Source organism: Podarcis bocagei, assembly GCF_964188305.1.
Source record: "Podarcis bocagei genome assembly, chromosome: 5".
In the NCBI taxonomy this organism is placed as follows: Eukaryota; Metazoa; Chordata; class Lepidosauria; order Squamata; family Lacertidae; genus Podarcis; species Podarcis bocagei.
In genome coordinates, this window is record NC_138129.1 from 32,243,409 (window position 1) to 32,267,246 (window position 23,838).

At 45.4% G+C, this 23,838-nt stretch overlaps 1 long non-coding RNA gene across 2 annotated transcripts in view; it reads right to left on the minus strand.

Moving 5' to 3' along the window:
- Positions 1 to 5,786: 5,786 nt before the first annotated feature.
- LOC308588364 overlaps positions 5,787 to 23,838 on the minus strand; it is a 29,317-nt gene continuing 11,265 nt past the window's right edge. Inside the window, exons 2-4 of one of the 2 annotated variants that reach the window (XR_014008641.1) lie at positions 18,624 to 18,690; positions 8,257 to 8,509; positions 5,787 to 6,649 (exon numbers count right to left, since the gene is read on the minus strand). This is a non-coding gene — a long non-coding RNA (uncharacterized lncRNA). Of the gene's footprint in view, positions 6,650 to 8,256; positions 8,510 to 18,623; positions 18,691 to 23,838 lie in introns of those variants that run through there. The other variant, XR_014008642.1, reaches the window with a different exon arrangement.

Consider the following 23,838-nt stretch of genomic DNA (forward strand, 5'->3'; position numbering starts at 1 on the left):
CCTTCTTCTTCTTCTCCTCCTCCTCCTCCTCCTTCTCCTTCTCCTTCTCCTTCTCCTTCTCCTTCTCCTTCTCCTTCTCCTTCTCCTTCTCCTTCTCCTTCTCCTTCTCCTTCTTCTTCTTCTTCTTCTTCTTCTTCTTATTATTATTATTATTATTATTATTATTATTTCAGTGTTCATTCTCTTTGGAGTGCCATCTCATCACAGCAAACATGTCATTGAAACTGACACAACCTTCCAAAATGGGCAGTTATGCAATAAGATGGCAAATGGGAAAATTATCACTATTATGAGGTCAGAAGCCTTCAGTTTTAGCCTTATGGACTAAAATATCAAAGTATCTATTTTTCAATGTAATGTTGCACACCATCCCAATCTCTGAGCAGTGTAAGATTCCAGGAGGTTCCAGGTGCTTACCAAGGGTTTGGTTTCCTTGGAATGAGGTACAATGGAGACTATGGTGTATGTATGAAAAATGGTTTATTTACACATGTACATAGAATCATAGAATCATAGAGTTGGAAGAGACCACAAGGGCCATCGAGTCCAACCCCCTGCCAAGCAGGAAACACCATCAGAGCACTCCTGACATATGGTTGTCAAGCCTCTGCTTAAAGACCTCCAAAGAAGGAGACTCCACCACACTCCTTGGCAGCAAATTCCACTGTCAAACAGCTCTTACTGTCAGGAAGTTCTTCCTAATGTTTAGGTGGAATCTTCTTTCTTGTAGTTTGGATCCATTGCTCCGTGTCCGCTTCTCTGGAGCAGCAGAAAACAACCTTTCTCCCTCCTCTATGTCAGTGTTTCCCAACCACTGTTCTGCGGCACACTAGTGTGCCGCGAGATGTTGCCTGGTGTGCCGCGGGAAAAATTAAAAAATTCGAAAGATTTTTTTTTTTTAAGTCAGATTTTCGATTGGGGCGCCGTCACTAGATGACCCCTGGGGTTCCCTCCCTCCCTCCCGCTCTGCGCCTCCCTCCTCCTCCTCCTCCTCCTCCGGGGAGGCCCTTCCTGGCTCTCGGCCAAGGCTTGGCGGCTGACACTCACTCACTCGCTCGCCCACCCGTCCCTCCATCCCTGCACCCGGCCTCTCCCCCTCCGTCCCCGGCGCGGGGGCTGCCGGGATCCGTAGTCCCCTCGCCCTTGGGCTCCGCGCCCGCGCGGGGTGCGCGAACTACGTTTCCCAGCGTGGCCTGGCGGGCCGGGCGTTTTGTTTGAAGCGCTCTTCTCCCGGCCATGGAATGAGCGCAGCGGCGGCGGGCGGGCAGGGGCTCTTCCGCGCAGACCCCGCGCAGCCTGCCTGCGCCCCCGCGGAGATCGGGCGGCAGGATGGAGCCCGGGGATCCCCGCGGAGGCGGAGCGGCGGAGGCGGAGGCTGCCCCCCAGGTAGGGCTGCGTCGGGGGGGGGTTATTTTTGCAATGCTGCATCCGCGCCGGAGGGGACGCATCGGACCGCGGGGAGACCCCTTGGTGGGCGTGCAAAGCAATGCATGCGTGCAGGCGTTGCATGGAGTGCAGTGCAACGCGGCGCCCTGCATGCATGCATGCAACTTCCACCGGCGCTCCGGACTTGGCAGGTGAGGGGGGTCCCCAGTGGGCGGCAGAGAGAGCCGGGAGGGCGAAGGGGAGCCGGGGGGGAGCAGCGCTGCTCCCCGAGCCGAGCCCGGGGGGAAACTTCGGCGTCGTTGCGCCGTGTGTTGGAAGCAAAACCCTCACCTGCAAAACCTGGTCGCCTCTCATATATTTCGTGCATTGCATTCATCGCCCGCTTTCTCCTCCAAGGAGCTCCCGGGGGCGCGCGTGGTTCTCCCCGTGTTATCCTCGCAACAACAGCCCTGCGAGGTGGGTCAGGCGAGTGGCCCAAGGGAGCACCCAGGGATTGTCCTGGCCAGGTGGGGTGATTTGAACCCTGCTCTCTGCCCGGTCTTCGTCCTCATTTAGCCCCCACATGTGCATGACTGTGCATGACTGAGGTTTTCCTCCCTCGTCTTGGCTATGGTGTGAGTCTGTCCTGTTAATTAATGGGGTTCTGCCTTCGGAGAATATGAGCCAGCCCTCAAGGAGGTGATTATGTAATTTGCTAGCAATTCATGTCCCTCCCGGCGTGACGCTGCGCGCTGACGTCACGGGGCTGTAATGGTGGTGTGCCTCGAGATTTTTTTCATGAAACAAGTGTGCCTTTGCCCAAAAAAGGTTGGGAAACACTGCTCTATGTGACATCCTTTTATATATTTGAACATGGCTATCATATCACCCCTTAACCTCCTCTTCTCCAGGCTAAACATGCCCAGCTCCCTTAGCCGTTCCTCATAAGGCATCGTTTCCAGGCCTTTGACCATTTTGGTTGCCCTCCTCTGGACACGTTCCAGTTTGTCAGTGTCCTTCTTGAATTGTGGTGCCCAGAACTGGACACAGTACTCCAGGTGAGGTCTGACCAGAGCAGAATACAGTGGCACTATTACTTCCCTTGATCTAGATGCTATATTCCTATTGATGCAGCCCAGAATTGCATTGGCTTTTTTAGCTGCCGCGTCACACTGTTGGCTCATGTCAAGTTTGTGGTCAACCAAGACTCCTAGATCCTTTTCACATGTACTGCTCTCAAGCCAGGTGTCACCCATCTTGTATTTGTGCCTCTCATTTTTTTTGCCCAAGTGCAATACTTTACATTTCTCCGTTAAAATTCATCTTGTTTGTTTTTGCCCAGTTCTCTAATCTGTCAAGGTCGTTTTGAAGTGTGATCCTGTCCTCTGGCGTGTTAGCCACCCCTCCCAGTTTGGTGTCATCTGCAAATTTGATCAGGATGCCCTTGAGTCCATCATCCAAGTCGTTGATAAAGATGTTGAATAAGACCGGGCCCAAGACAGAACCCTGTGGCACCCCACTAGTCACTCTTCTCCAGGATGAAGAGGAACCATTGAAGAGGAAGAGGAACCTTTGGGTTCGGTCAGTCAGCCAGTTACAAATCCACTGAGTGGTAGCATAGTCAAGACCGCATTTTACCAGCTTCTTTACAAGAATATCATGGGGCACCTTGTGAAATGCCTTGCTGAAATCAAGGTAGGCTATATCCACTGCGTTCCCTTCATCTACCAGGCTTGTAATTCTGTCAAAAAACGAGATCAGGTTAGTCTGACATGACTTATTTTTCAGAAATCCATGCTGACTATTGGTGATCACAGCATTCCTTTCTAGGTGCTCACAGACTGTTTGCTTGATGATCTGCTCCAGAATCTTCCCTGGTATAACCTGAGCCTACGATGAAGGGGCTCACAGCATTAATACCCCAGAAGGTTTTGCTCCTCCCATCGCCACAGCCTTGGATTCAAGCAGAAATCGATCATGACTCTCACTCTCTGGCTTCTGCCTGCTTCTAGTTCAGCTCATACACACAACTCTAGCTTTTGTCTTTCTTACTACCAGCCAGGTGAGGGAGAGGAGCCCAGCCATTTGCTTTCTGGCACAGAGCAGTATCCTTTCTTAGGGTCCATTTCCAAGAAACTGGCCTGGCTGCTTCAACAACTGAATCCACCACCAGATCTCAACCCTTGATAGATGCAGGGGATTAGAAGGATTAGAAGGCCTCATATACCCTAACCCCACCACAACTCACAACAATCTCTCCTCCCCCTCTGTCTCTGTCACACATGCACACAGCTTTTTATTTCTCTCTGAAACACTTTATAGTCCTAATTTGTTTCAAATCTACATATTGCCGTGCATCTTAATATTTTTACTTCCCTGCCTCTTTTCCGGATGCTTTGTCCTTTGAGAGAGAAAATATTATAATAGGGAACAGTATTACAGATGGTCCTTTGTCTCTGTTTTATTCTGGTTTGTATCTTCTTTGCATCTGTAGGCAGTGGTATCTACTAAGCTTGTACTTACACTGAGCATCTCATGCTTACTGCTTTCCCTAAGGCTTTGCTCATTTGTGTATATGCACAATTTGTAGCTGTTTCCAATTTACCTTGCCTGATGATTACCAGGAAACATAGCTCTTCAAACTTTGCTGTTATTTTCCATCAGGATTTTGGTTCTCCTTCAGCCTCTGCAGTGACCAACCCTGGTAAACTGAGGACTCAGGCTTACTCAGTGCCCTCTGCAGGAATATTTCCTGGTAGCATCAGTCCCGAGTCAATCAGTGATGCTCACTCTCCACATTTTGATACAAGTGAAATGATGCACATTACCATCAGAGCACTTACTTGCACTCCATCTGAAATTATCTGTCAATACTCAGACCCTGTCCACTTTTCACTAACCCAAAATTTCTCTATTTCAGAAAAAGGACCCCAAGCCTATGAACCTAGCCTCATCAGAATCCCACCATTGGTTCTGTTTGCACTGGTAATTTCAAAAAGATATCTAGCAATAGTCAACCAGAGTTCAATGTTTCTATAAAATTCATCTCAACAAGCATTTACAGTGTGGACACAAATGCAGGGTCTCTTCCACTAGAAAAGCATTTAAACATTTACTTGGGGATAAATCTGCTGCTGCTTTTGTGTGTGTGTTCTCTGTTTGGCTGTCCTCCTGCATCGGTAGTTTGTAGCTCTGTGTCTCATAAAATGTTACATTATCAGCGTGTAAATCAAAGCTGGCATTCAGCACATCTCAGGAAGTCATGTGACTTGAACACAGCAGCTGCAGGCACAGCATGCTAAAGCAATCAATGGGGCTGTCTACTCCACCATTATATTGTGTCAGAAGCCCTGGCAGCGAGGCAGTTGTCTCTCTGTACGGCTGCAAATGGATTTGAAGCCATAGTTTAAATCTGACCAAAACAGTACTTTTGCCACAAAACTAAAATATTGGCCTATCTGGGATGGTGGGAATTATGGTCCAGCAACATCTGGAGGGCCACAGGTTTCCCAGCCCTGCTGTACATCTTTGATAAAATATGAACTGTATATAAAGCGTTCCTTGGCAGGTCTGATTTTAGAGGTCAGGTAACACAAAAGTGTCTGGCTTGCCACACACACTAAGCAAGCCTGAGCAGTGTATATGGAGGTCCTCGGCTGTCTAGATGAGAACACACCCTCCCACCCCCAACCTTACTGATGTCCAAAGGAAAGCAGAGAACCGTAATATGTTTGGCACCAGCTTGGCTGCAGGAGTTGCCGGAAGGAGACATACAAGGTACCATCCCACCATTTCAGGAACTCCACTCTGGATTTGTGTAGGGTTTACTTCTTAGTCTTTTCTTCTCCTGAAGATGTCCTGCAAGGCAGTGAGTATGAATTGTTCCTTGGGGTTTACCCCTGAAGCTTTTCTCACAAATGAGTATAGCCACAAGGCAGCAGAGGTTTAGGATCAGAGTCTTCATTCTTCTAGATGGGCTACCTCCCCAGGTTGACGAGCCCCATCTGCCTCTCATTTCTCTCATGCAGAAACTGCCTTCTTGACCATTGGACCCACTATTGGTCTCATCCACTAAATCCACCGGGATTTGATGGAGTGGGGCAGTAGGGAGCTAACTACTTGGTAAATGCAATATGCCCACAAAAGAAGCACATCCTGAAGGAAGACCCAGGCTCTGCACCAAACAAATGTCCATTTATTGTGCAAAGAAGTGTCCATATTAAAACAGCCTTAAGAATCTGTCATGCAAGCTACAACAGCTCAAATTCCCTCTTCTACACAATTAGTAATAAATAGATATACCATTTAATTACCACAGTAGCTTCTAAACCAGGCATAGGCAAACTCTGGCCCTCCAGATGTTTGGGACTACAACTCCCATAATCCCTAGCTAACAGGTCTGGGATGATGGGAATTGTAGTCCCAAACATCTGGAGGGCGAGAGTTTGCCTACCCTGTTCTAAACTATTAAAGAAGCAGGAATCCTACTCTATTTTTCAGCTGGCCCCCTTAAATATAGTCTCCTAAGCACTGCTGCCAGGGACACGGGTGGCGCTGTGGTCTAAACCACAGAGCCTAGGGCTTGCCGATCAGAAGGTCAGCGGTTCAAATCCCCACGAGAGAGTGAGCTCCCATTGTTCAGTCCCAGCTCCTGCCCACCTAGCAGTGTGAAAGCACGTCAAAGTGCAAGTAGATAAATAGGTACCGCTCCAGCGGGAAGGTAAACGGAGTTTCCGTGTGCTGCTCTGGTTTGCCAGAAGCGGCTTAGTCATGCTGGCCACATGACCCAGAAGCTGTCTGCGGACAAATGTTGGCTCCCTCGGCCTATAGGGCGAGATGAGCGTGCAACCCCAGAGTCGTCCGCAACTGGACCTAACGGTCAGGGGTGCCTTTACCTTTACCTAGGCACTGCTTCCAGAGCTACAAAAGCCTAGAAGAACTTCAGAACTTTTTACATATAATGACTAGATGATGAATGAATCTGTCGATTTCTGTTCTTCCCATATTCTCGTTTTTCCATCTTAAATTGAGTTGTCCACTTCTTCACTTTAGTTTGTGCTATTTTTAAAGTCCTCATGGAAATTCACCAGCATTTTAACATGAATATTGCAAAAATTTGGAGAAGTGCACATTTTGAAGGATGGCTGTGTTTGTATATTGTTCAGGAAATTGTGAATCAGGGAGGCTCACCTTTAAGTGAAACACCTGTAAAGTTAATATTCGTCTATGTTCTTGTCAGGTCCTGATGGTGCTCTATGATGTCATGCTCTCTTTTCATGGATGCCTATGACAACAGATATGAACGATGGGATGGGATCTTGATGCTCCCCAATTCAGCTAGCAGGATGTGCTAATACAGTCATGACATCCATTCAGGACCAAACAAGAAGTGATGTTAAATGTGCCAATGGGGAATTTTCTCCCTCTCCCTCCTGCCAAAGCAAACACCAGCTTTGGGGGAACGGTATTCCTCAGGACTACAGCAATGGAGAAAAGGGTTAAATTCTCTCTCTACACACCAGTGCTGATACCCTTAATTATGAGCCCCAGCCGATACAATGTGGATTTTGAACACCTGCACTAAAAAGCTAATGCATATTATCATGTGTAGTGCGGCCCTTAAGAGTTCATGGTTGAACAGAGAAACTGGGAAAGCTAATTTCCTGAGAGCCCAAATTATTGTTTGGATGGAAAGAGCTCCTTGAAGGCCACACAATTATTAGCAGCAACATGGGGGAGATCAGCGTTAAAGGTGAAGAGGGGTCATGGCTTAAGGAAGGCTACACTTAGAAGGATTTGCCACTGGCTCCAAACCAGCAGGTAGATATATGAGTCTGCATTTCCTCTGCAACTTGCCCAAATGATTGCAGGGTCTCCCTCCGTTCAGGCATAAAAAGTGAGCAAAAGGGAATGAGGGCAGCGACCTCTCGAATGGTGTCAGTATCAGTCCTCCAGCACAATTAGGTGTCTGTTCAATGAATTTGAGCAACCAATTAATGCCACAATCAATTTTGTCCTCAAAAGCAGCAAGCGAGGCAGAAGAAAATGATGGGCAGTGAGGGCAACGTTCAGCCGTTTGCAAACTCTCTCTCACTCTCTCTGTCAGCTTGTGAAACTGGCAGAAGGCAGCGGGGCTCACAGAGGGATTTGAGAACAAAGTGAGGAAAGGAGAGCTGCCAGATGCCTGCCAATTTCAAGGATGGTGCAGTATCCCAAGAACAGCATCATCGCCCAACAGAACATAATGTGCAGCTTTTGCTTTAGAACACTACAAGCCCATAGTGAGGCTGGGAATGTTGATTTGGCAATTCTGGACTAGATACACAATTTGCAGGTAGTATTTCCAAGTGGAGCTTTCTCTCTAATCCAGACCAAGGTTGCCCTCTTCCCAGCCAATTGGTCAGTTCTGTTAATCTTAGGCCAAGGAGTGGGGTTGAGTTAGGCATACATAACCACAATAAGAGTACTAATGCCAAACACCAGTCCTAAAGGTTATTTAAAATATAATAATAAAATGAAGACAGCAGTGCCTGGCGTGCTCTGGTCCATGGGGTCACGAAGAGTCGGACACAACTAAACGACTAAACAACAACAACCTGTAAAAAAAAAAATGATCCTCAACATCAATAAAAAATCAATGAGTTTGTTTTAGGGATGGGTTTTTTAAATCACCTAGGGAAATAAAAAAATCTCACTGGCCAACTCAAGAAAATGCCTCCTGACCTCTTCAAAGTGCCTGGAGGGTTTTTTTTTGAGCAAGACATGATAGCAATTCAGTCATAAGCCATGTGTGCTAGTGGGATAGGGGGCAGATGTGAGAGGATTGTGTAGAAGATAGAATTTGTATTTCTGAACAGTTCAAACACTGTTTATTTCCTTTTATGTACATACCTTACAAATTCAAGACATCTGCTTGTCCTGAAAGCAATGTTTCTTTATTCATGACTGCCGTGGCAAAATTAAGACAGCTGACAACTCTAATTGAATGAAGGATGCCTCTCTGGTGGTGGAAAGAGTACTTCTCAACAGCATCTCACCCATTATTCCAGGGCAGCACTTTGCCTTTGCCATCTGCTGAAGGGCTAAAGAGTTCTCCCTCAGAAGTTGCCCATTTACCACCTCCTGTAAATGTTGTGAAGACCTGCTGTACAAGTGGTTGAAGACAAACAACATATTTAGAGCAAGAAGCACTTTTCAGGGGCAACAAATATGCAATAGATCCGGGGCCAGCCCACCCATGAGGCAAGGAGAGATGACTGCCTCAGGTGGCAGGGTTCCCAGGGACAGCAGATCGCAACATCAATCTTCCTTCACCCCTTATTCTTGATATAAACCTTTCCTCACCCCTTCTTCCCTGGCGGGGAGTGGGGCACAATTTTGGGGTCCACTTCAAGTGCCAAAATGTCTGAATAGATCTATTGATCCATTGATTCTAGAATAAATTGTCATGTGCACAAAGCCTACGCTGTAACGTGAGGCTTGCACTCTAAGTGATGAACCCAGTGTTACTGCTCTAAAACTTTGTGAATATCTTTGCCCTTAGGCTGCAAGAACACAGCAGCAAGTCAGCACCTCACAAACTATCAGGTGTTCCAAAGTGCTTCTTAAAGTCAGCATGGTGCTGCTCCTGCCTTGCATACTCAGCACCACCCCATGTGAGTGGCTGTGAGAGGTGTTGCTGAACGGAATTTTTTGTGATCTTGACCAAATCACATTGGCCAAGAGGTCACCAATAGCTCCAAGCTTTCTTAACCTGTCTGCAGAAATTAAAATTTCTTTTCAAGCTTTGCCACATATGAAAAATGCCAGGGTGAGAAGAGGCACTTGGAATGCTCTGTTCAGTTCTGATCTCTGCGCCGCAAAAAAGGGCATATTGCAGAGCTGGAAATGTTTCAGAAAAGAGCAACCAAAATGAACTCACCTATGTGGAAAATTGGGGGGTTTGGTGTAGGAAAAAAGAGGACCTGACAGGGGTGCATGGAATTATGCATGGTGTGCAGATAGTAGATAGAGGAATTTTTTTGCCTCCTCTCATAATGCTAGAACCTGGGGTCTCCCAATAGAGCCAAATGTTGAAAGATTTACAGCTGACAAAAGGAAGAACAGCACATAGCTAAAGTATGGAATTGGTTCCCACAAAATGTAGTAATGGCCACCAACTTGGATGACTTTAAAAGACTGGACAATTAAATGGAGGATAAGACTGTCAGTGGTTACTAGCCATCATGGCTATGTACTATCTCCATTATCAGAGGTAATATGCCTCTGAATACCAGTCATTGGAAGTAAAACTGAGGAAAATGCTGTTGTGCTCATGTCCTGCTTGTGGTCTTCACATAGGCATCTGGTTAGCTACTGTGAGAACAGGATGCTGGGCCAGATGGACCTTTCATCTTATACAGCAGGAATCTTGTGTTCTTAACTCTTCTCTCCTACACACACACACACACACACACACACACACACACACACACACCCCAGACAGAGTCCAGTGAAGTCTGAGGATGTTTAATGGCCATAGCTTGTTTAGTGTTTGTTGGGAGGGAAATGGAAAATTATGGTGTGGGACTGTGGATGAAGGTATGGTTGACAGGTTGGAATCCTAAACAGGAGCACTCTACACTGCAACATTTTGCTGCAAGTCCCACTTGTAAAACAAGACTTTCAACCACAATTGTTTCACATACGTTTCAGCGACCAATGGTTCTCTGCTCTAAAAAAGCAGCAGCTTTTGGGTCCAGCAGCTAAGGCACCCAGTATGCCAGCATGCAGGCTCAAGTGGACTTCAGCCCAGTTCCACTAGCTCAGGTCTCCATTTTATACTTAATTCCAATACATTTGGGGAGCTTTGAGAGATAGAAAGGATTTATGCTCCAGCCTGACCTCAGCAATTGCAGAACCTCTGCACAGCTTGCAGATCAATAAGAGCAGCCCACACCTCGCACAATATTTCCTTTCTGTGCTAGCAGATGGGAATTCACTTCAAAGGCAGAGAGGTTAGGCAAAACACTCCGCCTTCAGCAGAGATCATCATGGCTTCAGAGGTCGTATACAGCTGTATACTGCTCAACACAGCTCTCTGTCAATCAGCAGCAGCAATCAAGGGCAGGCAGAAGCAAACCAAGAAAGGGGATTGGCTGATATAATGCAGCCTGCCCCCTGACATTCAGCAACTTGGTAAAATATTATTCAAGTCTCTGTTGCGTCTGCTTTGCATTGTTGTCTTTTAAGTGAAAAAAGCAGCCAGCAATGGCTTTGCATTATATGTTCCAGGAGGAAGAAAGGATCACTGTGTTGCTTGTTCCTATCTCAGACCCTTTGTTTTGGCAGGCGGACGGCTGTGTACTCCCCAGTACTTATCACAGAAATGAGACGCAGTCAACATTTTCCTCTGCAGCTTCATCTGAAATTTCCTTAGGGCACAGTTGCATGGAAGGCTCTGTTCCTTCCAGTTCTGTACTTTCATAGCAGGTATGATGCAGACTAAGGTATGCTGCAGTTTTCTACATCTGTCATGCAGATGTGGAGAGCAGGGATCAAAGCAGAAGAACAGAAGAAGAGGCCTCCCTGCTGGATTAGACCAAAGGCCAATCCTGTTCAGCATCCAGCTTCCCACAGTGGCTGACCAGATGCTGGTGGGAAGCCCACAAGAAGGACATGACTTGCTCCTGCTGTTGTTGCTCCTGTGACTGGCATACAGAGGCATGTATGATCCCAGAGGTAAGTTATAGCCATAAGGACTATCAGCCATTGATGAGAATATGCAATCCCAGAAGAATGTCCCTTTGCAATCACACCCTTACATTAATGGTAATTACACATGGGACAGGGGAGGGGAATTTGTTCACATTTAAAAGCAAGGTTACCTAATCCACACTTTATGAAACAATATGTAAAGCAAAGCCCAGCCATCTGGAATTTGCACTTCTACAAGATGTGGCAAACTGTGAGTTCTTCAGCCAAGTAATGTGAACAAAGATGCATATAACAGTGAGGGGGGAAATGCAAAAATGCATTATATTAGGTGCAGTTGCTTTTCAAAAATGTGTATATTAAGAAAAATTGTGTACAAAAATGTCTATATTAGGAGAAATTTGCCCAAAACTCTCGATTAATTTTCTTGAGGGTTTTTTTAATTGTAAACTGATGTGGAAATGTGGAGAACAGAACTTAAAATTGGAAAAATCGGAAACTGAAAGAAACTGAAATTGGCAGAGTCTCCTATTCCTAGGAAGTCAGCTCTCGAACACGAGGAATTAGGAACCTGGGTACTAGCAGTGCCACAGAGAAGGGATCTAATATGAACGAACCAAATCTAACAAAATACAAATTTGGCCTCTCACCAAATACCAATGATGTAACCACATTTTTCCTATTTGGACCTAGCCATGGTATGATGTAGTTGGCCGCTCTTGAATAGTCCTCAAACAACAAAGTTCACTCCCACTCATTTGTGGGACTGCCACCCAGGCCAAATGGCAGGGAACATAGGACATTCCAAGGAGCCTGCTGCATCACGCCAATGATCCATCCAGTCCAGCATCCTCCTCTCACAGTGGCCAACCAGATGCCTATGGGAAAGCTGCAAGCAGGATCTGAGTGCAAGAGCAGTCTGCCCTCCGGTGGTTTCCAGGAACTGGTACCCAGAAGTATGACTGCTTCCAGCTGTGGAGGCAGAGCACAGCCATCATGGCTACTAGCCATCTAGATAGCTTTATCTTCCATTAATTTTTCCAATCCGCTTTTAAAGCCATCTATGTTGGTAGCCATCAAAGCCTCCATAGTATAACTGTGGACCGCCAAGAATCCAAGAAGCAAATCCACTGCTCAAAGAACTGAAAATGTGTTGACTGGTAGCATCAGTAGTTAGAAGCCAGGGCCATTTTATTTATTCATTTTGAAATATTTATATACCACTTTATATTTTTAAAAGTATCCAAAGTGGTGAGCAAGAGAAAATAATAAAACACAACAAAGACAATTAATCTGAAACAGCAATACATAAATAATCCAATGTGGGCAACAAACAAAATTTGTCCAAGGAGTCCATAGATTCAGAAAACTTATTCAATCTCATCCCGAGATCTAAAAACTCCTTCTCATCTACATCCAGGAGCACCATTAACTGCACAGACCCAGGTGAATCAGGTAGCAGAGCAACGCTGAACTCCTATTCAAAGAAACTGTCATCTCTGCATGCACAACAGCTGTCTCCAGTGTAACACTTCAGCTTCACCACAGCTTATGTTTTCAAATCAGATGGAAATTGGTTTGAGAGAAACCCCATCAAGCAGCAGCATTTCTCAAGAAACTACAGGATGAGCAAGGGCTGAGGCTAACATTATATATACCTGGCTCCAAACACCAGCAATGGGAGCACACTGGAGCCCAAGTAAATAGTAATGTGTCCACAGCTTCAGAAAAGAAAGAATCTGGTAAGGGTCCTGCACAGATTATTTTGAAGGGAAAATATGTCATTTTTAATATATGGGCACCCTTCATAACTGATCCTGCATACATACATTTTGTACGTAGAAATTGGTTCCTGAGTAACAAATGCATCTATGAAGTGGTCCTTCATATTGTATTCTTCTTAGTCCTGATTCTGCCATATGAATTCTGTAGGGCATTTTCTACTCCAGATTTAGGATGCAATTCTAACTCCACTTAGCTGGGAGTAAGACTCATTAAATTTTATAGAACTTACTACTGCACAGACATCCTTAGCTCAATATAGTTGGCATAATTGCTCTATATGCAAGGATATGTATAGCATCAGGTTTAGGTCAACTCATCATCTGATCCAATACTACCTAACATTTCTCCTGGCAAGGGAGAGAATATGGAGTCTGGAAATCTGTATCCTTTCCCCATATGAACATATAAGGGGCTCCAGATAAACCAGCATTAATAAGTGGAAGTGAATTTGGGAGTCCTAAAAAAAGGAATCTCATCTTCATTGCCATATGGTTGGCATATCCCCACTCTTCCCTTGGCCTTGCCTAACATCCTATAATTGTCTATTTGAATCCCATTTAAACACCTACTGGGACCTATCCAAAGAAGCGTCAGTGATGAGCTGGAGATGCTGGGAAGATTTGTAGATGCTTGAGTAGCCAAGAGAGGAAGTCAGCATTCAGATGAAAAAGAAGGGGAGGAATGGTCTTGCACAGACCATTTAACAGATGCAAAATCTATAGAAAATTCCACTGAGAGCTGGTTAGAGTTTGATCATGCTTGAATGGCACCCTGGCTGCATTGGCGGGGGGGGGGGAGGAATCTGTTGCCCCTGGAGAAACTGAGGAACTGCTGCTAGTATATCATTGCAGTTGTTATATCTGCAAGAAGAGCCGCTCCAAGCAGTATGATTCAATAAACAGGGATTCAACACTAGCGGGCAGTTTTCTGGGGATTCTGATGAAAAGCTGTGAACTTAAGTACCTCTGCTGAGCTGCTGGAGGTTTGGTAACTATTCAGTCTGTCTGCTGCTGGGCCAGACTTGCTTATGTTTGCAGCAGCTGCTGATGGTACCCTAAGGCAGCAATGAGACAGACACACACACAGCACTCACTGGTTAGCTACTCCCACTATCTACATCATCTTCATTTCATTCAGTCTCTCCTCCCAGGCTGATGGCTGATAAGCTTTCACACATTAACATTAACAGTAAAAGTGAATGCTGTGTTAATAGAGGATACAAAACAAAAAGTAAGATACATTCTGGCAAGTGCTGGCTTTGCATTCACGGTGCAAGCAGTTTTAAGCAACTGCTTATTTAAAACTCCAATCCTGTGCATGGCCATTTAGAAGCAAGTCCCAATGAGTCCATTAGGGTTTACCTACTCCCAGGGAAGTGAGTCTAGGATTCTTTGGTTCTGCAGAGTCCAAACCTAGTTAGTGTTAATGAGGTCATGTGCTTAACAGCTCTAGCGTGGTGCTGCTGAGAAGTAGTAGAGCAGAAGATGGAGGAAGGGACCCTAAAAATCCCAGATGTATAGTCTGTAAATAACTTCTTAAGGGCCAAGTGTTGCATTATGCTGCCCTAACAGAAACCTCTGGTCCCATTTGCCATTCCTAAGTGGCTAAGCATCTTTGCAAAGACTTGGAGTCAAAGGAATTCTAAACTGATATTGAGAGAACAAGGGTTGGAATTCACACAGAAACAAATATAAACACAAAAATATACCCAAACCCGTATCAATGCCTGTATGTATTAATAAGCATGCACATAAAGCTAGGGTTGCCATATTTCAAACAGTGAAAATCCAAACAGAAAAGTTGTTGAGCTTTGGAACAACCTATAGTAAGTGTTCCTAGAAGAAATTTAAAGGTTTGGAGAAGTGGCAGGTTTTAAAATAAACACAGAAAAGACTAAAATGTTGATTGAAAACATGGACGACCAGTCAAAAAAGGCTTTAGAAATGGCGAGTGGCTTAAAAATGTTTGGCCCCTGGCCCCAAGATTTCCCAGTCTTCATCTAGATCAGGGGTTATCAAGGTTTATCGTGCCTGGGCTGGGCCTGTCCCACGGAGATCCCTCTGTGGGCCAGATTGCGAGCGCCCCCCCCCCCCGCAATTTTTGGCATCTGCGTGTGTGCAGACGCAATTTTTGGCACCATGGAAGTGAGTCCCTGTGCCGTGCTGTGCTGGTTTAGCGCAGTGCACGAGTGGCCAGCTTGGTTCGGGGGTGGCTCATGGGCTGGTCAAACGACCTCCGCAGGCCGCTTCTGGCCCATGGGCCTTAGGTTGCTGACCCCTGATTTAGAGCCATCCAATTCTGACTTCAGGGCATGCTTTGGGAACCTAAACTGCATTGGTCAAACTAAGAGACAACTGTCACCTATTAAAGACTCTTGAACATCCCAGCAGTATTTGGTACCATTGATTGTAACCTGTCTGTTGGGACTGGAGACACTGTGTTACAGTGATTCCACTCCTATCCACCAGGCAGGTTCTAGCAAGTGTGCTGGGGATTGCTGTTACCCTGCATGGGACATATCTTGCAACATTCCATCTTGTCTGCCATGCAGTAGACATGAGACCACAGGAAGAGTTGTAAAAAGATATGGAATTTTGTGTCACCAGCGGGGAGGGCAGATTACACAAAATTATATGTTTCCTTTTCCTTACTGTCAGGGGTTCAGAGACAGAGGCACAGGTGAGGGGGGAGACGGAGAGTGATGGGGAAGAATCCCAGGGCAGTGAGGAAGAGGATGACAAGGACTTGAGGTCTTCCATGAGTCTCTCAAGTGAATCGGAGGATTCCCAGAAGGGGGCGCCCCTAGTCAGGCCAAGGGGGGTCACAGGGGGGACCTGCCAGGAGCAGGGAAGCAGCAGGGAAACCCCGAGTGGGAGTGGGAGATCGGGGCCGGCTTCCCAGCAGGAACGAAGTGAAGAGAGTGGGGTTCCCAGTGTGACACACGGAGCGGAGCAGGAAGGAGACAGGGGAAGGAGATCGGGGCAGGACGTCCTGCCGGAAGAGGGGGAGAGTAGTACAGGGAGTAGTGTAAGTGTCAAGAGAAAGGTCAGGGGTAGCGAACGCGCGCCAAGTTCAAATGTGGAGGCGCGCGGAAATGGAGAGAGCCCGGAGGAGGAGCCTGGCCCCAAAGCACGAAGGAGGGGGGAACAGGCATCTGAGGAATCCGCTTCAGGAGAGAGCAGGAGGGAAGGAACCCAGGGGGGCAGAAAGACCCTGCGGAAAAGGAAAGACAGGAAGAGGTGGACTAGCACAAGCCTCTTAAGCTGGTGTAGGGGCGGGACCGATTCAGAGGGGACTTAAAACGTCTAGGCTAAGAGACACGGGGCTGCGCGCCTCGGTTGTGGAACCAATAATGAACTGCAATAAACATCCTTGTATATAAGAAGAACCTGGCGTTGGTCTTTTGTGAGCTGAGACCTGAGGCAGCCCTGACACTTACAATTTAGTAAAATCTCAACTTAGTACAGTGGTACCTCTATTTATGGACGTGATCCGTTCCGGGGTGCCGTTCACACCCTGAAAAGTCCATAAGTAGAGCGCTGCTTCTGCGCATGACGCAATAGAGCACTCCTGTGCATGCGTGAAGTGCACAGAACGCTTCTGTGTGTGCGGCAAAACCCGGAAGTATACACTTCCGAGTTTGCTGCATTCGCAACCTGAAAATCCGCAACATGAACTAATGTGCAGCTAGAGGTATTGCTGTAATGGGCAGAACAAAGACAAAAAACCCGAGGCTAGTACCAGTCCTACTGTGAGGCATAATGAAGTGGCCACCCAATGTAGCTGTTTGGGGTCTCATGAAAATCTGGAGGGTCACAAGTTAGCCCCCCTTGCCATAAGGTATTGCAACAGCTAGTAGTTAGTGTTGTAGCAAAACTGAAACTACTGGTTTTGATCCTTGAAGCCCCAAATCATCTGGGTGCATTGTAGTCAAAGAAGAGCCTCATTCTCTATGCCCCTCCCCTCCCCCACTGCCTTTAGATTACCAAGGGAGTCTTTGCTTGGAGGACCCTTGCCACTCAAATTTTGGCAAGAAGCTATATGGAGCAGGGACTTCTCAGTGGTGGTGTCTTTGCTGTGCAACTCCCTACATAGGGAGGTCCATTTGGCTGACTCGCTTTTATCTTTCAGAAATTGTGCCCCATATGTTGTTGTTCTTTGTCAGAAAAGCTACTGCATATGGCAAGATTGAGCCAATTTTTGCTGTCGCTTGTTGGGGTCTCTTTTGTATGTGTGTGTTATTATTGTTTCATTTTCATGTTTCCGTTTTAGATATATTATTATTTGTATTTGGAAACCAATGCATGAATCCCTTGGGTTAGTCAGCAGGGTATTAAACATCGGAAATACATCTCTTTTCTTTCCCACTGCCCCCAGCCCTCCATTACACTTTAGTTTATTATGAAGAGATAAAAACAGAACGGGAAGCGGCAGCCTGCAATCCTATTATTGCCCCCATAGTGACACTCTAACTTGGGTACACTAAATCCTTTTCTCCTACCCCAGGATGCTTATTACTAGGCTGGCCTGCTTCTCCGCATAAGAGCTATTGCCATGGAAACCATCAGAGGCTCAAGGGTGCCTGGCTAAGGCAATAAATGATTTAACTATTGCGCTGTGTGATGCTGGGACAATGGCAAAGAACATTCTATGCAGGAGGATTGTTGAAGGGACTCGCCTTACAGAGCCTTCCCTGATGGCCTTTCAGGTTCCTTGGTAGCACGAGATATGATTCTGTGATGCTGTGCTATACCTACATATGGGATTTCCTGCAGGCCACCTTATACCAACTTTTGGACACCAATCCCAAATTTAGGGTGACCATGTGTCCCATTTACAGACCGTCATATTGACAGGTTGTCGAGTCCCAGTCCAGTTTAAAGAAGGGAGAGCAAAGGGAGCCCTAAAGCTGCCCCTTAACAGTTAGCAGCTGGATAGCAGACTGAGCAGGTGCCCAGGTCACCTGGTCACAGTCTACCCCACTGCAGTGAGATGGACTGTATTTCTGTTTAAATCATAGCAATCATTTCTAAATGTGCATCTATACATATGAATGAGCAAATTTCATGCTAATGTTGGCCCTCTTTCAGATCATGCATTTCTTTGTTTTTGGTGATTTGGCTACCCTTCCTCAATTGCAAATACTCAGCCTCTTTACCAGGCATGGGCTCCACCAGCAGGAAAATCTAGCACTTACATGGAAACTCCATGAAATACAAGAGATCCACATGGAAACTGCTTTGTGCACCACAACGGCCACACTTTCACACAGAGTGCTTCCATATGACAATCATAGCACACATCCCTCACCTCAACACAAACATAAACAGAATGATACTCAAAAGTGCAGCCTTGGTTTGGACCCACAGCGTGCCCTTAATTTTTTAAACTGTGCCTATCCAGTGAAAAACAGTCTGAACAATGGTTTCTCCATCAAGGTTGTGTATATCTTTTGTGCATGATCACCAATTTTGCAGTTTTTATAGACTGTGGGGCTGAACAGCTGGATCTCACTCAGCCCATGGTGCTAGCAGTTGGCAATTGTCAGGCAGCAGTGACAAAGGTCTCTGAGGCTATAGCAATGGCCTAAACAGCTGAATTTGCTTAGCCCATGATAGAAGTAGGTCTCCATTTGGAAGGGTCACTACTCCTTGAGCCATATATATCTTGCCCTGGCAAAAACAGTCAACCAATCATATTCCAAGAAAGGTTTCATGGGTTTAGTTTGGAAAGAATCACAGTGAATATACTGAAAGAACATGCTATATTAAACATCTTACTTTTAAGGGATGGGGGAGAAATTCAATGCAGTTCTCTTTAAAAGTGAAGTTTTCTAATTCACACTTTCTGAAACAATATGAGAATTATAATATAACTGGGGGGCCACCAGGGGGCGCATTGGAAGGTGGCCGACAATAACATCTCTCCGACCCACACGAGGTAATTAAGAGGCTGTGATGGGAGTATGCAGCCTCCCTTGCCCCCCCCCAAGGGAATGGGGGGGACTGCCTTGCCTGCTGTGCCCATAATTCACCCCCAGATTCGAAAGAAGGGGGTGAGGGCACTAGGCATAAAGCCCTTGGGTGGAGTCCGGCTCTCCCGGACGCTGTCTCTGATCGCACACTGGTTTGCATAAGCTCGAGATATTTAATTGGAAATGAAGCAAATGCACATATTTCAAGTGAAGAACGGGAGTGAAAACTGCTAACTGAAGTGACCTCTGTGAAACGAGAGCAGCGGGTTTGGATTTAACGGAATACAACATGAGAAATTACATCAGGTTCAGTATTCCGGAGCGGGACTGGATGGGGGGGACGACTTTTTTTCTTCTTCTATGTGATTAATCAATAACCCCTTCTCAAAAAGAACTGCTGCATAACCGACCTAAGCAGGATGATTAAAAACTGTGTGGAAATAATTTACTACCAAAAGCTTGACATGTGAGATCGAGAAAAAGAACAAGGGCTTTTGATGGCGCAGCAACAAAAAGGGAGTCGCCATTTTGACGGGTCTTGTCGAAAGATTTATCGGGAGGAGGAAGCTTTGTTTTCATACTGGATTCCTGGTAGAACCTGGTAGAACCTCCTCGAGGACTGAGAAAGAGGGACAGACCTGCGAAAAGTGAATAAGTAGACAGCAAGAATGCTTTTCTTTATGGAAGCGATGAAATACGGCGGCTGTCTGAAATACGACTCTTGGACGAACGGAAAAACCCACACAGGAATACAAATTTGTTTGAACCTGCTTATGGAGACAATCAGAGGCCACAAAGACAAAGAGAGAGGAAAAATATATGAAAACAACTAGAAGAGATGTGGAAAACAGCAAGAAAGGATTGGACAGAATTTTGAACATTATTTGGACAGATTTGTGGACTTTTAAAGCAGTAGCAATAAGAGGATTGGACCCCTTTCGGAACTTGAAATATGGGTACCCCCAACAAAATTTAAAATTAGGCTCTGTAATTCAGAATTTATATGATTTGATTTGATATGATTGGTCTGTTAATAATTTTTTTTTAAAAAAAGAGAATTATAATATAACCATTCTTCAGAATTTCTCCAAATTTTTCAATACAATTCTCCAGCTTTGTAATGTCTACAGAAATGCATATCCTAAGGTAAAGTATCCATAAAGATGTTTATTACATTACTGAAAATAATATACAAAATGCATTATTTTATAAATTATATAAAATATAACAAATTAGGGGGTGAATGTACTAAAATACTGGTGAATTTTCATGAGGATATTTTAATAAAATAATTTGCAAACTGGTTTAGAAATGTGGAGAATTGAACTTTGGGGAAATGAGAAATGGAGAGGAACTGAAATTAACAGATTCATTCATTCCCAGTTCCCATTCGTAGGCAGTTAATAGCAGCTTCTTATCCTCTGTTCATTCTTTACATGCTGCCTCATCATTATGGAAATTGAGTCTTTCCATAAAACAACCAAAGCATGGTTTAGTCTTCTGCAAAGGGGACAAAAGATGACTAATGCATAATCAATAGGGCATCGTAGTACCACAAACTATTTATATTTTGATGTTTTCAGCACATAAGGCAGTGAATGGCACCAGCAATAAGCTAAACATTCAACAAAGCATGAAAATTAATAAAGACTCATAACCTTGAATTCAACCCAATGGAGGCAACAAACACAAAAGGGAATTAGAGCCAAGGTTCAGTGCCAAGAAGACTGTCTGATTTACCAGCACAAAAGGCAAATAGGAGCCAAGATTACAAGTAGCCAAGTAAACTAACTGTGGGAGGATGAAACAGGGTCAGGCAGTAGTTCAGGGCATGCAGTATATTGCTCTCAGTTAGAAGATTAAGTATGCCCTGGGAGCTTTAGTCTCAGGAAGGCCACTGGAGCTGCCATGGGTGTCTCTCTTCAGGTGTAGCTGAAGGGAGAAAAAGCCCTCTGTTAACAAAGACTTGCAAACCTTAAATAGTAAAGGTAAAGGGACCCCTGGTCATTAGGTCCAGTCATGGCCGACTCTGGGGTTGCAGCACTCATCTTGTTTTATCGGCCAAGGGAGCCGGCGTACAGCTTCCAGGTCATGTGGCCAGCATGACTAAGCCACTTTTGACGAACCAGAGCAGTGCATGGAAACACCGTTTATCTTCCCGCTGGAGCGGTACCTATTTATCTACTTGCACTTTGATGTGCTTTCAAACTGCTAGGTTGGCAGGAGCAGGGACCAAGCAAAGGGAGCTCACCTCGTCGTGGGGATTTGAACCGCTGACCTTCTGATCGGCAAGTCCTAGGCTCTGTGGTTTAACCCACAGCGCCAACCGCGTCGCAAAAAAAACCTTAAATAGTTGCCTGCTAAACCCAAGTCCACTGGTATGGGACCCCGCCACCCCCACTCACAACTGACAACAGAAGAGGGAATTCTGGCAGATGAAGCTTATCATTAGAGTCAGTATGCCCTATGCTAGCACAGAGGCAGAATCTCAAGTAGGGATTGGGAATTTGTGGCCTTCTAGTTGTTATTGGACTACAGTTCCCACAATTCCTTACCATAGACCAGGGTTAGGACCTGGAAGTTAGGATCAGGGAGATCCAGGTCAAAATCCCTGCACATCCAAGAAGTTGATTGCATGATCCTGGCCTGTTACTCTTTCTTAGCCTAGCCCTTCTTGCAAGGTTGTAATGCAAGTAAAATGGGGTCAGACTATGAACTGCCCTGCGATCATTGGGTGAATGATGGGATAACAATGATGCGGGAATGAGTAAAATGACACCAGTTAAAATTTGCTTTTCTATACAGCTGTTACTGGTGCAGAAGCTGTGCCCTCCTTTGCCTCTCATCGCCCTATTACAAGGGGGAAGATGCCATTAATCCTCCTCCCTTGTACATAACTGACAGAACAAAGTGTCCATTGTGATTCCCAGACAGAATGAAGTCTGACTCAGAGCCAAACAAAACATTGCACCCAAACGGGTATAACAAAATCCTGACAGCCGTTCTAAGAAAAAGCAGATTCAGAAGAGGATCATTAGACCAAGAAAGTAGAAGGCGGAGGGGTGGTCAAGTACACCCTTTCCCCTCTTGCTTGTTTCCCCACTCCTGAGCCCACCAAACCTCCTGGTTGGAGCAGGGAGGTCAAAATCAATGTTTGGACAAAATATGTTGTTGGAACCCCACAAATGGACTTTGGTGAGGGGAGCTAGGCCCATGCAGAGCTTGTCTGAGGCCTGGAGCGGGGGTCTTGTTAGAATAAACTTATAAACTCACCAAAAAAAGCAGCCAGTGCCTGGCAGGGCCCACTGCCTAGCTTTGAATTTCTTTTTCCTCTTGATTTTAATGTATCTGTGTGGGGTTTATTGTCTGCCTGGTTGGTTAGTTGTTGGGTTGCTCTGGGCAAGATAAAAACCTACAAATTAAATAAATAAATAAATAAATAAATAAATAATATGCAGTTTTACCTGACAAAACATAGAACTACCACTATCACAGAAAAAAGAGTGTGGGTGCCTTGTTTTAACAGCAAAAGGTGTGGGGAGGGGGGGTTGGCAAGTGCTAAACCCCCCTGGTTCTCACCACTTATTCCCTTTCCTAATCCTTGTCCTTCACCTATATTCAAACAGCCAAGCCCACTTCTAGAATTGGACCTCAGCTGAAAATAAAAACAGCAATGTGAAAGTGAATTCCAGGAAGCTGAGAAGATAGAGCATCTGCTTTGTATAAAGAAAGCCCCAGATTCAACACCAGCTATCTCCAGGTAAACTGAGAAAGACCCTTGTCTGCAGAACTGCTGTCAGTCCGTCCACTCTACACAATACTGAGCTGCACTGAGAACTATCTGAAAAAGTTTAAACCAGTTTCCTATGCTCTATTATGCATTTGTATGGCTGTCTCTACACTCTTCACCCACCCATCCCTGTGGCAAAATCAGATTCCCCACCCCTACTATACAAGATTGGAACAGTTTCATGTTTAGAGCTAATGACTGCTGCCATCGTTTCTATTTTGGCCCTCATATGATCACTGGACACACCTCCTTCACCAAATTTTCTACTACCACTTGCTACATTCTTCAGGTTCATGATGCACTGTGGTTTTGTGGGCCAGCATACATGTTGGTTCTGCTGAGAGACAGTGCTCACTATAGCTGGAGAAAATGGGCCAGCCCAGCTATTAGGTAGGGCAAGATGAAAATTAAAAACTAGCAAATTGCTAGTTATTTAATTTATAATTACTGTTGTACTTTTACTCCCAAGGAGAAACACTTGTGGGATTGCCTGTCTCAGGTGCTCACTACAAGCGTGACCAGCCTTCGGCTCTATGCAGCTTGGCTTGGCCCCCAGTGCAATTTGCTATTCCTTCTCAGGCAGCAAAATGTCCTGGACTTGCCCTTGAACTATTTATCTTCCTGTATTGTACAACAGGCCTAGATGAAGGTGCATATTTGGGATGCAAGTAGCTTGAGCAAGACCAACACAAGAGAAAGGAGAACAGATCCACTCACTGACAATCCCACCAAACAATAAGGAAACAGTAAGAAAGCTGTTTGGAGGAAGAGTATTCTGCACAGATCTACGATAATAATCCATTTTGTCCATCCATTGGCAGCCCTATAACATGTTGCTGAAGAACTATATCCAGCTCCTCCTATGGGGGAAGCATGAAATGAGAAAAAACAACACAATTGCTGTGTTAATATAGGAAAGGGTTTAGTAAGCTTCAGTTTATGACTTGCTTAGCTAACCAATCTTGAGATGTCACAAGAACATAAGAAGAGCCCAGCTAGATCTAATGAAAGGCCCATTTAGCTCATCATTCAGTTCTCACAGTGGCCAGCCTGATACCTATGGGAAGTTCATAAGTATGATGACTCCCAATTGGCTGCCGGGGTCCTGTCAAGAAGCATTAGGTCAGGATTTTGATTAGATTAAGCATGCTTCATTGATGTGTCCAGAGAGCTACAGTGTTCTGTAGTTGCTTAGAGTTGCATAAAGCTGGGCGTACAAATCCTTATGCAA